At 44.4% G+C, this 14,086-nt stretch overlaps 1 long non-coding RNA gene across 5 annotated transcripts in view; it reads left to right on the top strand.

Annotated features, from left to right (window-relative positions):
- LOC110344286 (uncharacterized) overlaps positions 1–14,086 on the top strand; it is a 343,104-nt gene that overhangs the window by 311,756 nt on the left and 17,262 nt on the right. For all 5 annotated transcript variants that reach the window (XR_015451670.1, XR_015451669.1, XR_015451671.1 and 2 more), the window contains one exon: positions 13,171–13,391. This is a non-coding gene — a long non-coding RNA (uncharacterized LOC110344286). The remainder of the gene's footprint in view (positions 1–13,170; positions 13,392–14,086) is intronic.

Here is a 14,086-nt window from a genome sequence, read left to right on the forward strand (position 1 = left end):
GAAAGAGAGGGAGATTGATTTCTGGGTAGAATTTATATCTTTTTGGCTTTTTCAAAGGTAAATGAATAGATTGTTGTTGTTTTTCAGCCTGCCGCTGAGCGTGTGCGAGCGCCTCTGTTATGTATAGACCCTTTTAAAGGCTTCTGGAAGCAATCCCTAACATTTTCTATAGGTGCAGACAGATAATTGAATGCTTTCAAAGACCACTGTGAGGCAGGGAAAGTTCAATTTTGCTGTGTGCTGGTGCCGGCATGGACTGTGTGCCCTGTGTGTGTTTTCCTGAGGAAGCTGAATTTCTTTTTTGCTTTTCTCTCCACTCCTGCCCCTTCACCCCTTGTCCCCCGCTCCATCTCTGATGAAGCACTTAGACAGAGGACAAGAAACAATATATAATCGCCCCAGAGTCACACCAAATAAACACAGCCGAAGCTAGCAGCCACTTCTCTGGCTGCGAATGAAAAGCACTGCCTCTTTGCTTGGGGCTGGTGGACCGGGGGCCGGGGGGGGGGAGCGCTTTCTGCTTGGCTATTATTAGAGCCGATGTGGCAGAAGCCCAGGCAGCTCTGGGCAATGGGGGTTCTTGTTTTAATTTGTTGCCTGTACAGGCAGAACAAGTGACATAGGGAGAGAGGACGGGGGATTTCCTCCTGCTGCTTTTTCTCCACAGGACAGCTCTCTCTGTCCCCTCTCTCTCTCTCTCCCCTCACGTGTTAGCATAGAAAAGGGATGTCTGTGCATACATGCATTTATGTGTGTATATGTGTTCATGGAAGCATGCAGGGACCAGGGCCTGGCTGTTCCTTCTGGGTAGAACAAGAAAATACTGCGTCCAGCCAGTAACAGATTCCTTTTAGGGTATGAAGGAGATATGCATACAGGTATGAGATAAGGAGGCAAATATTGTCTTTCTAATTCTGTTCCATAGATAAAGAAACTGAGGCGCAAAGATACTGAATGAATTATCTAAAGTCTAGTTCAACTGGCCCTAATTTCAATGCAATTTCTACTCTATTTTGCTTGTCCACCTGGGCTGTGGGATAGAGTAGAAAGAGAGCTTCTTAAGGTTTCAGATCTAAGCATTGGAGAAGATTCAGCAAGGCTCTTTCTCGTGGAGGGTAGAGGCCTGGCAGCAGGCACAGAGTCCCTCCTGCAGGTTTAGGACCCGGATGTTCCTATGCATCACAATATGTCTCTAATATGAAGACACCAGATACCACCCAGAGCGGGACAAAGTTCACTGAGCACCAACATGGGAGGAAGGGCTCTGGGAACTCATCCTCCTGTTCTCATGCTGTAAGTCAGAGGATGTAACTCATTTGCTCAAGTTATAAGTGAGCAGGCCAGGACTGTAACCCAGATCCTTTCCTCAAAATAAGTGGTTTTATTTCTCCAGGGCTGTGCACAGCAAAACTGACTCTCTGCCTGACTTCAGGGTTCACCACATGGTCTCACAGGTCATGCTCATCTCATTGCTGTTCTTCTTGACCAGACTAAAAGGGCACCTATCCCAAGCTGCATATCTGTCTTCTGGGGAACACATCACAATCCCCAACAAAAGCTTTTTTCCTGGCTTTCCTAGTCTGTCTTATTTCCCCTCTTGGAATGCAAACTCTCCCAAAACAACCCAGAGTCAAGAAGTTTTAGTTATTTTTAACCCTTCATCCAACTCAGTGGTTTTAGTCTTTAGGTCCTACTATACCATTTGCCATCCTCATAAGGTTATTATGTGACTAAAATGAGCTATATATGCAGAATTCTTAGAATCATGCCCAGAACATAGCAAACATTGACTAAATATGAGATAGCATGACTTTTAATATTGCTATCTCTCCTGCAGAATCATAGATCTTAGACCAAGACGGAAACTTACAAGACACTTTGTTGGCTTAACATCCTATCATTTGCTAATGGAAGATCTATAATCAGAAGATCTGAATGTGAACCCCAGATTTACCACTTACTATTGGTATCTATCACTTTTCAAAATTTGTTTGACCTAAGTCTCATTTTCTTCAAGAAAAAAGGTTATAATAGCAAATATCTGTCTATCTCATGAACTGTTGTGGGCATCAGATGAAGGGAGGCAATGCATAGGAAAGATGGGATTTTATATTAATATTATTTGGTCAGTACTTGAAGACAAACATGACTTGAACAGGTTGAGTGATTACATAACAGGAAGCTCCTCACCCACCAAGATGGTATCAGCCATTAGACAACCTACAGTTAAGTTTCCACCATGGTGCTGTTGAGTTTGGGTTGGAAGAACAAGGAGCTGAGGGTTTTTTTTGGTACCGGGAATCGAACTCAGGTCCTTGTGCTTGTGAGGCAGGTGCAGTGCCATTGGGCTAAATCCCCAGCCCTAGGAGCTGTTTTTTAAGCAAAAGATGATTTGGATCCAAGCAGAAGCATTGTAAAAATAAAAAACAGAGTGAAGTATCATAGTACAAAATGGAAAACAGAAGTGGGAAATCCAACAAGGTTAAACCATGAATAACCTCCTACCATAACAGGAAGAATAGGTTACATTGGCCAAGAGCAGGCACAATACAGTCATAGGATTAGTAAAAAATACTGTTTCTCTAATTCTGTCTCTAATTATATATTGGGAGAGGAAACACTCATTTTCCAAAGTTTCTCATAGAAGGTACTTATGATATGGTCTCTAACCATCCCTCCCTTTAAGGGCACTGTCCATTTACTGGTATCTAGCATCTACTATCCCCGTGTTTAATGCAGGGGCAGCCATTTAATATGCAGAGTCTGCCTCCCTAGCCTCTGCTGATAGATCTAAAAAGATAAACAACTGGCTCGGTCTGGACCAGCCAGATTTCTTTCCTGAGAGTTTGAAATTTTACACTCAGAAAGAAGTTTTAAGACTAAGGAGCTGCTGCTGATTCTCTTGCATTCTTTGTTACCACGTGGCGAGACCTTGTCTGCAGTGAGAATGAAGAGTAGAACTAAGGCTCAGAGTAACACAGAAAAACATGATGAAGAACAAGGCCTAAGGCCTTCAAGATCCTGCTACTTAAGACCTAACCATAGTCCTCACTATGCATTCCTTTTCTTATAATTAATTACCATTTTGCTTAAGCTAGTTCCAGCTATATTCTCTTATTTTCAATGAAAGCTGACCTTAACTTCTATATACTAATTTGAGTTATGTCCAGTGAACCTCTTCATGGCGCTGTAGAATAACATCTTGGAACCTAGAAGTGCACTGGGCAATTTATAATTTGCCACGTGGATCACCTCCCATTCCTGAGGACCAGCCCTTGTCTCAGGACCCAGGTTTCACACTTGACGTCCTTTGTCCTTACATAGGTTTCTGTCTTCACCCAAACTGATTCTGGGCTTCAAGTTATCAGTCCTCATGTCTATCCAGGCATATTGGAATTCACAAGGCACACCTGGCTTCGTTTTCAGGGAATTTAGCTGAAATAAAGTAAGAGATGGTTTATGCCAGTAGTGGCAAGCCTACAACATGTGTGCTGCAGCAGGCTGTTTGTTATCACTGAAAGCTCTAAAAGGTTTGCCATCATTGGTCCATGCCATTTGCTTTTCCTTAGGAAAGTCCTTGAATTCAGACTTCTCAATAGCATTGAAGTTCTTGGATGTGAAGTCCCCTTGCTTTTGCTCTGTGACAGCTCCCATATGGACATGTCTTCAGAAGCTTTGAACTCTCCCAACTACTCACCATTTCACTCTAATGACGCTTCATCCTGGGAAACAATGAATCTCTTTCATGCTAAGAGATAAATATACTTTAATGTGACGATTTTTCCCTCATGGTATTGGGTAAGGGGGAGTGCTGTGTTTGAAATTTTCTGGAGGGTATGTATTTAGAAAATACATGTACAAGCTGGGGATTTAGCTCAGTGGTTCCACCGCCTGCCTTGCAAGTGCAAAGTCCCGAGTTCAACCCCATCAACCCCAGAACAGAAAAAAAAATGTATATATATAATTTTTTTTCACCATATGAAACGTAGAAAAATCCCCCATGTAACAATTTTGGCTGGTTTGATATACGTAGAAGATACAATGAGAATACATTGAGGCACAGACTCCAAAAGTCTGAGAACCACACACTCCACATTTTCTTTACCATTATAAAGTTTAACTTACCTGTAGTAAAATATATAAACAATAAATGTGCCACGCAGTAAATTTTTATGTATGTGTCTACACCTGTATAGTCACTTTCCAGTCAGGGTTTAGAGTATTTCTTACACCCAGAAGGCTTCCTTGTGTCTCCTCTCAGTCAACAGCCATGGTCACCGTCACCCCTCAGAGACAACCACTATTCTGCCTTTTAATCACCACCAGTAAATTGGAACTTAGGTCTTGGAACTTCATGTAAATGTAATCATACAATATATTCTTTTGTGTTTGACTTCGTATGATATTATTTCTGTGCAATTCATCCATTTGATTGTGCAAACAGTACTTTGCTGTTTCTCATTACTGCATGGCACCAATGCAACAAAATCTATATAAATATGCTATGGCTTATTTGCCCATTTGCTGTTGATAGACATTTGAGTTATTTTTAATTTGAGCCTATTAAGAATAAAGTTGCCACGAGCATCTTTATATACATCTTTGATACACAGAAGCACTCATTTCTGTTGGCTGTGTGTCATACAGAGTGAGTATGGTTAGCTTTACTTCACATGGGCAAATAGTTTTCAGAGAGGTTGTATTCACCCCACGATGTGAAAGTTTAGCTCATCAATCACTAAGGAACTGTTGTGAGCCAGGTGCTCCATGGTGTTGGAAATACTGATAGGACCTACCAGAGCTGATTGGCTGCTTATGCAAAATGATAAGTGCTGGGTCAGAGGCATGTCTGACACGGGAGCCTTCAGGGCTCCAGGCTGGCTTTCCAGACTTCAGATGCACTGATTAAAGCTTGGGCAGCCGAGGAAGCGATGGTACTTGAGGGAGAAAGTTCGGGCTCCTCCAGCCTCTGCCAGGGTGGACCCCACAGGCCCTTCCTCAGCCAGGAGCCTTCCTAATGGAGCAGCTAGGCCCAGGGCAGGCTGTCAGGAGTGAACAAACGGCTGCCAACATGAGCAATGATTTAAAGGAGAAGGTTGAGACATTGGTGAGATGAATACCACTGACTCCGATGTCATCCTGGAAGCGATTCATCAGGGTGGCTTGGCAAAGAGGAGCATAAATTCCCAGCCAGGAAGGTTACCCAGGACTCCAGGAAGAGGAACAGGGAGTGATGGCAGCTTCCAGGGACACCTCTGGCTGGGCCCACACCAAAAGCACCAGCCTGGAGTAATCCCAGCAGTGAGTTCTGTAGTGAGGTGTGGCCCCATTTGCTCCACACTCTCCACCCCTAAGACACTTTTCTCAAAGGAAGATCTGCTTTGGCTTCTCCCCAGCCTGAATCTTGCTGCACCTGGACTTTGGCTCCAATGATTAACTTTATTTGTGGTACCTGGGATTGAACTCAGGACCTTGCACTTGCCAGGCAGGCACGGCACCACTGAGCCATATCCCCAACCCCAATTTCTTTAATGAAGGGAAGATTTAGGGATGGGTTTGAAAGGCATGGACTCCTCCCTCCTCTGAACTTCTCATGCATGACTCTTCCTCAGCAACCTGAGGCCCGGGGGGCCGGGAACCTAGGGAGTCAAGGGGAACAGATCATGGAGCGGGGACCGCAGAGCGCATGAGCGAATGAGGGATTTTTATGAGCGAAATTTGCTCACAAGCTTCTTTAATAATGTTATTCATCTTTCTGTCAAAGTCGTCACATTAATGTAGTGGGGAGAGATTTAGAGGAGATGAATTAAGACTTAAATACACAAAATGACTTGGGGAATATTTAAATACAATACATTTTATTTTGGTGCAGCATTCTTTGTCACGGCTGTTGCTTATGACTCTTGCCAAGCTCAGGCAGCCTGGGAATCAAGTCCCTCCCTCCTCCTCCTAAGTCTTCCTGCATCCCTAGCTCACTGCACACCTAGTATGTGTGAATTCATAGTCTCTGCAGAGCACTCACCAATAGCCTGAGGGTCAGGAGACCCAGGTGTCTGTTCTGTCATAAACAGGCCAGTTTTCCTTTAGGGACCACAGTTTATTCACTGGGAAAATAGGTGAGTTTCTCTCTGAATTTTAAAGGATGCAGAGACTCCTTCCTCAGAGACAGTTATAGAGGGAAAGGGAATCCCAGCATGCAGAGATCTAAACTGCCTATTTCTCCAGAACAGCTCAAGCTATCTACTTTTACATATAGGTAGTTGTGTACTATTTCATTTTAAATGAAGGCATTTTGGCTTTAAAAAAAAGTCCTTTCCCTGCCTGCCTACCTTCCCTCCCTCCCCCCTTCTCTCTTCCTTTCTTTCTTTCCCTCCTTCACTATTGACTGAGCCCCTTCTCTGGGCCAAGTGTTGCATTAAGTATTCAGAATCTGTCAATGAGCAAATCTGATATGGCTCCTGTCCTCCTGGTTGGAGAATCTAACTCTCACCTTCCCTGATGATATGACTTCAAATAAAGCTGGGATGAAGCAGAGGAAGCTTCCTGAGGGAAGTGGGCTTCCAAGGCTGTCTGCCTCTCCATTTGCTGTGCACACAGAGCTGGTTTTCACCATGGGAGTAGGGAGACTCAGCTTTGGTTGCAGAGAGGGTGAAGTGAGGACATCAGACTAGAAGCCAAAATTAGAAGCAAGAAGGACAGCTTAGATGTCAGCATCCACTCAGTCCATCTCCCCACTGTCTGACTGGCCCTGAGCTAGGAGCAGGAGACCGGGGAGGTTGGGATCCTATTCCCTTATCCACCCATCATGCTTCTCTTATGCTCCCCCTACCTCTACCACCATCTGCACTTTGCTCCTCACCACCTCCCTTCCTTTGCTCAGTGTCTGGAGAAGGGAAAGGATGCCTTCCTGGACTGGAGCCCATCCCATCCCACCAGCCTTTGCCTTTTTCTCTGAGCCACTTTCTTAGACCAGAGGCAGAGCATCTTTGCACAATGTCCTCCAAGCCTCCCAGAGAGGGTTGTTCTCAGTGACAGGACCACAGGCAGCCCTTGGCCTGATCCAGATGGGTTGCTCAGACAGGCTCTGAATTATATCATACAGGCAGAACAGGAAATGGATAGTAGAGATCCAAGAAGATTGAGTCAGTTGCATTGCTCTCCCTTTTACATCCAGGGCTCTCAATTATGCTCTCTGGGCAGGTTTTAGATTCAAGAAAAAAGAAATATACTTGGGCAACTGAGACGGTTGCAAGAACGCAGGCAGGCAACCTTATGGAAACCCAGTGTTTGTGGTGGGGACACTGGATCATGCCCCAGGGACTGTGCATTGCCCCTGACCTAGGGCCCTACACTACAGAGACCAAGCAACTCTTGACATTGGCTAATGCCTCCACTGATGACTTCCCCATGGATCCTCTGTACCTCTTATATCGAAACATCCGAGTAACAGTCTGACCCACTTGGCTAGACATGATCCAGCTAGGCTACCACTCCATGGGGTAGCTGAACAGCCTGACCCTCATACAGGCCATTAGTAGGATACTGACTGTCCTGGGTCTGAAGCATACCTAGTGCATTAGCTGTTGTGAGATGATGGGTTAGTTACCTGAGGCACAGAGAAACATGCATAAGAAAGCCTCAGAAGAAGGCTGTACGGGACCATGGGCATGGCAGAGCTGAGGATCACCATAGTGGAACAGTATAACCTGCTTTCCTTCCACAGACCCTAGAGGGAAAAGAAGGCCAGTGAGAAGAAGAAGTAGGATCCAGGGACTGAAGCTTTTGGAATTGGAGAATCTCAGAAAACAAGTCTATGTATGGTTCCCTGCTCAACCTCAGAGTAACTTACACAGGGGAAGAATGAGAATTCCTCAAAGAGAGTTCCTGCTTCCTACTGAACATGTAGGTCTGCAGAGGTGGGTCTAGGCAGGTGTCAGGGCAAGGAGCTTTGGAGGTGAGGGTGCTCAGTGTCTCATCCAAGGAGGTGGGTGTGTTCAGAATCTCACCCTATGGTTCCTGGTCCAGAAAAATCAAGGATAGGGGACTGGTTCTCAGAAAGCAGTCCCATCAATTTCTTTAGCTCTTCAATACCACTCCAGGGGAACATTTCAGTTATGCACTTCAATTTGGATAGCTCCCTGGAAAAGCAATATGGCTCACTTTCTCACTCCCTTGCCTTGAGTGGGGAGATATGGCTATTTGAGCCCATTCCCAAATACTTCCCTCCAGAGGACCTGAGGCTAGACTCCAGGGAACATGCTGACCCCTCGAAGGAAGACCTTACTTCCACCCATGGCTGTGGGTTGAAATCACCTTCCTAAGTGATGGACATGGGTGTGTGCTGGGCCATCGTATTGTCTTGCTGGGACTACTTTGATCTCAGCGAGGTGTGTAAGCAATTTGTCTGGTTGAGGCGAACACAGTGGGTCCTACAAGAACTGATACCTGAGAGCTGAAAGTTGAAATTATATGACATGGAAATACAGGGAAAGTAGGAACTCTACCTTGTCCTATCTCCACATAAGAAGTGAAGACAAGTCTATAGTCTAGTTCAAGAGGAAGAGGGACAGGCCTCTTCAGCTGCTGCCAGGCTCCCAGGCTATCGAAGGATATTTTGTTTTTTCAATGCAAAGAGGTATGAGATAACTCCATGAACCCCTGACAGGCCTGGCCCCACTGATTTCTAGCTGAAAGGTTCTGGAGAGGTCCTGGGACCAGGTTGTGTCTAATTTTATGCAACAGAAGGAGCACACATCATGTCACCAGTATGTAGGAGGCCTGCTTCTAATTCCCAGACCATACTTATATTCATGTTGATAGCTTGCTCTACCTATGCCTCCTCTTTTAGGCTCATGGGGAGACTCATTCAACCCTTTAAAACAAGAATAGGAATGGAAGGTCCAGCACATCTGCACATCTGCCCTCTTTACCACCTGCCTCCTTGCCACCGTTTCTCTGCACCCCCACATTATGGGCAAGCCCGATGTCATCACTCCTCAAATAATTAAACCCTGGTGGCAGAAAACAGCCTGGTGAGAGTAAATTCAAGTGGCTCTTGGGGGCCTTCTCAAGAAGTAGACAGTTTATATGAGAGTATTTTGTAAAATATTTGTTGACACTGATGTTATTATTTTACTGTTACTACTGTTGTTGGTAATAATGTGTCACTCTTGCTACTCTTAAGAGAACTGACAGTAGAAATATTCTTCAAAGATTGCAGCCCCCTTGGAGTCCTGCCTTCTTGCGGAAGCATCTTTTTATTATTATTATTATTACAATGGCACTTTTCTTTATAGATATCCCACCCAAAAGGGTAGATTACCTACCTGGAATTCAGAAGTTCAAAGCATGTTGGACTATCTGTTTTAGGAATATAATAGAGATGAATTTATGTCTGGGAATAAATTTTAAATAATAACATAGATGTATTAAGTATAAGTGGGTTTCACTTCTACCCACCTCACCTTCCTTCCATTGCCTTATGAACTCCTATTCCTGGTCCTTTGGCAAATTGGATCCTAGATGCTAACTTGGCACTGAGCACATATTTCAGTTATGTAGCTTGATGTAGTGATGAGAGCCCCTAGCCAAGAATGAAGCAACCTAGGTCAAATCTTGCTCTGCCTTTCATCAGCTTTGTGTTCTTGGAAAATCTTTTGGATTCTTGATTTTTTTTTGTTGTTTTTTTTTAAAAAAACATACCGATTGCTATGGTCTGAATGCTTGTGTTCCTTCCAAAATTCAGATGTTGAAATCCTAACCCCCAAGGTGATGGTTTTACAAGGTGCAGCATTTGGGAAGAGGATTAAGTCATGAGACTGAGCCCTGAAGATTTGGATTAGTGCCCTTGTAAAAGAGAATCCAGAGAACTTACTAACTCCTTCTACCATGTGATAAGGTATCATCTACCAACCAGGAAATGGGTCCTCACTAACACAACGGCTATGCTGATGCTTTGATACTTTCCAGTTTCTAGAATCATGAAAAATAAATTCCTCTGGTTTATAAACCACCCAGCCTCTGATATTTTTATAGCAGCACAAACCAAGGAAGACACACAACCAAATAAGGTAATGGATATAAATGCCAGGGCCCAGGTCATGGTGAGGGCTTAGTCAATATCCTTTGAACTGGAGACGGAGAAGAGTAGGATTATAAGAGGGCTAGTGGGAATGCACTGTCAACTGACTGGGGTCAGAGGATGGACAACTCTATACTCTGTTTCAACCTTGTCAACCACTAATGAGAGGAAACTCATCTAGAAGCCCAGTCATAGAACTTGTCAAATCCTAACATGTAGATTTTGTAAAAATCAACAACATTCTTCCATGGATTCATTAAAGCAAGCAACCACTCTTATTTATCAGTGTTATTCACCCCAAGTGAAGATGACAACAATCAATTAAATAAACAAATAAAGTTTAAAAAAGCTTAACTCAAGGCAGACATGATTAATTTCTTCATCATTGATTGACATTAACTATATTAGCCAGCTTTGGTGTGGTAACAAACAACCCCTAAAATCTTAGTGGCTTATAACTGCAAGCATTTATTTCTTGTTCACATAGCATGTTGGCAGCTGTGGACACGCTCCAGGAGTCTTCTCATTCGGGAACTTAGACTGAAAGGGCAGCTCCTAATTTAGGACCTGCTGTTCTGACAATAGAAAGAACCAAATAAGAGAACTGGCCAAAGACGCCATATTTCTTGTGGCTTCTGAACTGACTCATAGTCCACTGGCCAAAACAAGTCACATGGTCCAGCTGACAAAGAGGGCATGAAATATGAAGGTGGGGTATGGAACATACCCTATTTTCTAAAGACACCTGAAAATCACAGGGAAATAGCAAAGGTACAAAGTTCTGTATGAGGAAAGAGGGAGTACATGGAACAACAATCCAACGCACTACTCTGGCCCGCCCCTTCTCATTCTGCACACACTCATGTGGATTTACAGAGCATGCTCACTGGAAAAACATTCTGTGCTCTATTATTGTCATCTATCTGGTGCATTCATTGGGTATTATCTGCAGGTTAGGGCTATCTTTGGTGTCTCCTATGCAGGACAGTTGGCATGTTCTCTCCTTTCATGTTTCCTGCTGGATCCTTCCTATCTGCCCTACCTATCAGGACTTCCCTCCTTCTCACACTAGGCTTCCTGAGGTGACTTTCCCAAAATTGGGCCACAGACATAACAACTTTGATGGCCTCATCATATCCAGTGCTAAGCTAGATTCCCTCAGTCTCCAGGGTCATGGGGTGCAGGGCAGGGCCATTGGTGCCATATCAGCCATCCTTCCAGATTGGTGCCTGAAAAACAGCATTTCTGCTTTAGAAAATTCAGCTGCTGCTCTCTGAATAATGCATGCCATGCATCACACTGGACCAAGGACAAGTGGCTAAGAAATTGGGGAGCTTTCATTTGATTTCATTATTTTGCTTTTAGACCCAAGCTTTTGCTGTTGTCAGGGGTTTCAAAGAGGACAAGACAACAACGTTTTCTGAGAAAAGCAGGGAAGGTCAGTCATGCTTGGGAGATAAAGGGACTAGAGTGGGAAAGGCAGGGTAAAGACAGCCCTACCCACAGCCACAAGGGCCTGAAGGGGCACCTGGCCACAAGTGTTCCATATGGGTCAGAGTAAACCAGAAGTCTCATGTAAACAGATCCTTAATGCATGTTTACACAGAAGTTGGAGACTTAATACCTCCAAATGCATCACTTAGGTACAGAGAGGAGTTGGGCATGTGGAGAGCTGATGGCAACCAGAAACTGCAGTCAGAGTCAAAAGCACAGGATGATCATCAGGACAGCAGAAGGCCCTTGATAAGGGAACTATGATTCCAACAAGTAAGAGTTTAAGCCAGTGAATTACCCCAACTAGAGTTGGATATCCCCTACCTGGTGTCCTGATTTGGGCTTCCCACAGGACCTGCCTTTGAGATCTCACTGTAACATGCTTGCCCCTCTTTCAAAGATGAAAAACTTAACCACCTCATCCTGCCACCCCCACTTCCACATATGCATGCTCTGCTCTCACTCCAGTGGTTCTTCCTTCTCCCCTTGCAGGGCATGTGTTATTTCTCATCTCCCTTTGCTTATACCCACGCCCCATCTGGAATCCTCTCCAGCCCCTCTCTCTGCCTAACCAGCCACTGGCCATCCTGTAAAGACTAGCCTGTGTCTTGTCGCTATTTGAACACTTAGGCCCACACTGATCAATGCCTCCTTTCAATTCCTACTTTACCTCCATTAATAGCCAGTTTGCATTACTATTAATAAAAATAATAATATACAATTTCAAGCATTTTCTCTCTAGTCTTCAAATCACACTGCTCAGTGTAGAAGGGTCCTCACAGGTGCCTCAGAGGCACTCTGGGAACAAGAAAAGTCCGAGGAGGTAAATCAACCTTATGCTGTCACGCCCTATAACTACAGTAGACCTACTCTGATCTGTGTGTTATTTTAGAGTTTCATAGAAGATCTTCCTATTTAAAAAGGATTGCACTATTGATTTGGAAACCACTGCATTTTAAATTTCATACTCATGGGAAGCTTGTGGACATGTAGGATGAGGTATTGTCACCTGCATTTTGCAACTGAGGGACCTGAGGCTCAGAGAGACTGTCTCACCAAGGTAAGGGAGGAGGGAGAACCTTACCTTCTGTGTCCCTGAATGCTTTGCATTTATAACCCACACGTGGGAGTGGCATATCTCTGACTTAATTGCTAACACCTCTCAGAAGTAGGAACTGCTTTGATAACATTTATTCTGTGTATTTCCTGTTCAGGTACATTTGTGGGCACACAGTAGGTGGTTACTTCCTGCCTACCTTGTTAGCAGGTCCTTTCTTGGCTTTGCTGGAGGTGCAAGGCCTGCCATCACCTTCTGCCTTTCTCGCCAGCACATGCCCATGAGCTGAGTGATTTACAAGGCTGGTCTAGGTATCTGGACCTTTTATGTAATCAAATGGATACTTTCTCGATCCCTTTCTCTTGCTGTTGACATGGTTACAAAATCTTATTATTAGCCCAGAGGATGAGGTAATAGGACACGGCATTCACATTGCCGCTGTTTTAAAGAGCTGCAGATACCTCCTGGAGAATAATCTGTATTGTAGTGATGATGCTGCTGCTGCAACTGATGTAGTCTCTGTTCTCTGCCTACCTAGCTACGCTTCATCAGTTCTGGGGATGAGATGTTCCACCAGGAGGAAAGATCAGGTGTCCTGACCATGCTGGTGGGGGCACCACATTGTCCTTGCCTTTGTAATGCCAGGAGGAGGAAAGCCAGGGACCAGCTTCAGGTAGAGGAAGGAGCAGAAGCTGTGGGCTGACTCACAAAGAAGAAAAAAAAAAGAAAAAGAAAAGAAAAGAAAAAAGAAAAATCAAGGTAAAATTGTTTCTAAATTGAATGTTTTTCACTATTTTCAGTGTGGTGTCTGCAATACTCCAAGATGATTCCCTCTCGGGGGTTTCAGAAAAGCTGTAAATAGAATGAATTGCTTTTAGGGACGTACTCTGGTAGTTCACTTCTCAAGAAAATATATGCTAATGCATGTAGACTATCATTATTGGGGAGACCTATGTACCGACTCTTTTATGCCTATGAAGAGCGGCTTTCTGATTGCTAGCATTTTGCCAAAGTCTCTGTCATGCGTGGGCTGAATATCTAGTAGAAAGAGGCAGATTCAGCCGAGGCTACATGCTGAGTCTCTCCTAGGCCAGGGTTGGAGGGGGGTCTTGGTTTGCCCAAAGTTTCTTATTAAATGAAAAATAGGGAGAGGACATCTTTGCCTAAGAAACTAAATAAAAGCCAAACCAGTCCAGACTCACCTGCAATTCTGGAACCCCAGTGACATTTAGAAGTAGGGAGGTCCCCCTCCAGGGGCACCCACGTGTGGGCCACACTCAGCCAGAAGGTGGCAGCATGTTCAATGTGTCCCTGAAGCCTTCTCAGACCATTCCAGGCCCTATCTGTAGGATCATCTTCCCCTTACCCAGCCATCCTCTTCTGAGTTTTCTTCTGTTATGGCAAAGTGGGTTAAACAGCGCTTAGCTTTGCAAGGAACACAGCCAACAAATGAG

The sequence above is a fragment of the Heterocephalus glaber genome, unplaced genomic scaffold (assembly GCF_053883595.1).
Source record: "Heterocephalus glaber isolate CG9 unplaced genomic scaffold, H.glaber_assembly_v1.0 deba00001429, whole genome shotgun sequence".
NCBI lineage: Eukaryota > Metazoa > Chordata > Mammalia > Rodentia > Bathyergidae > Heterocephalus > Heterocephalus glaber.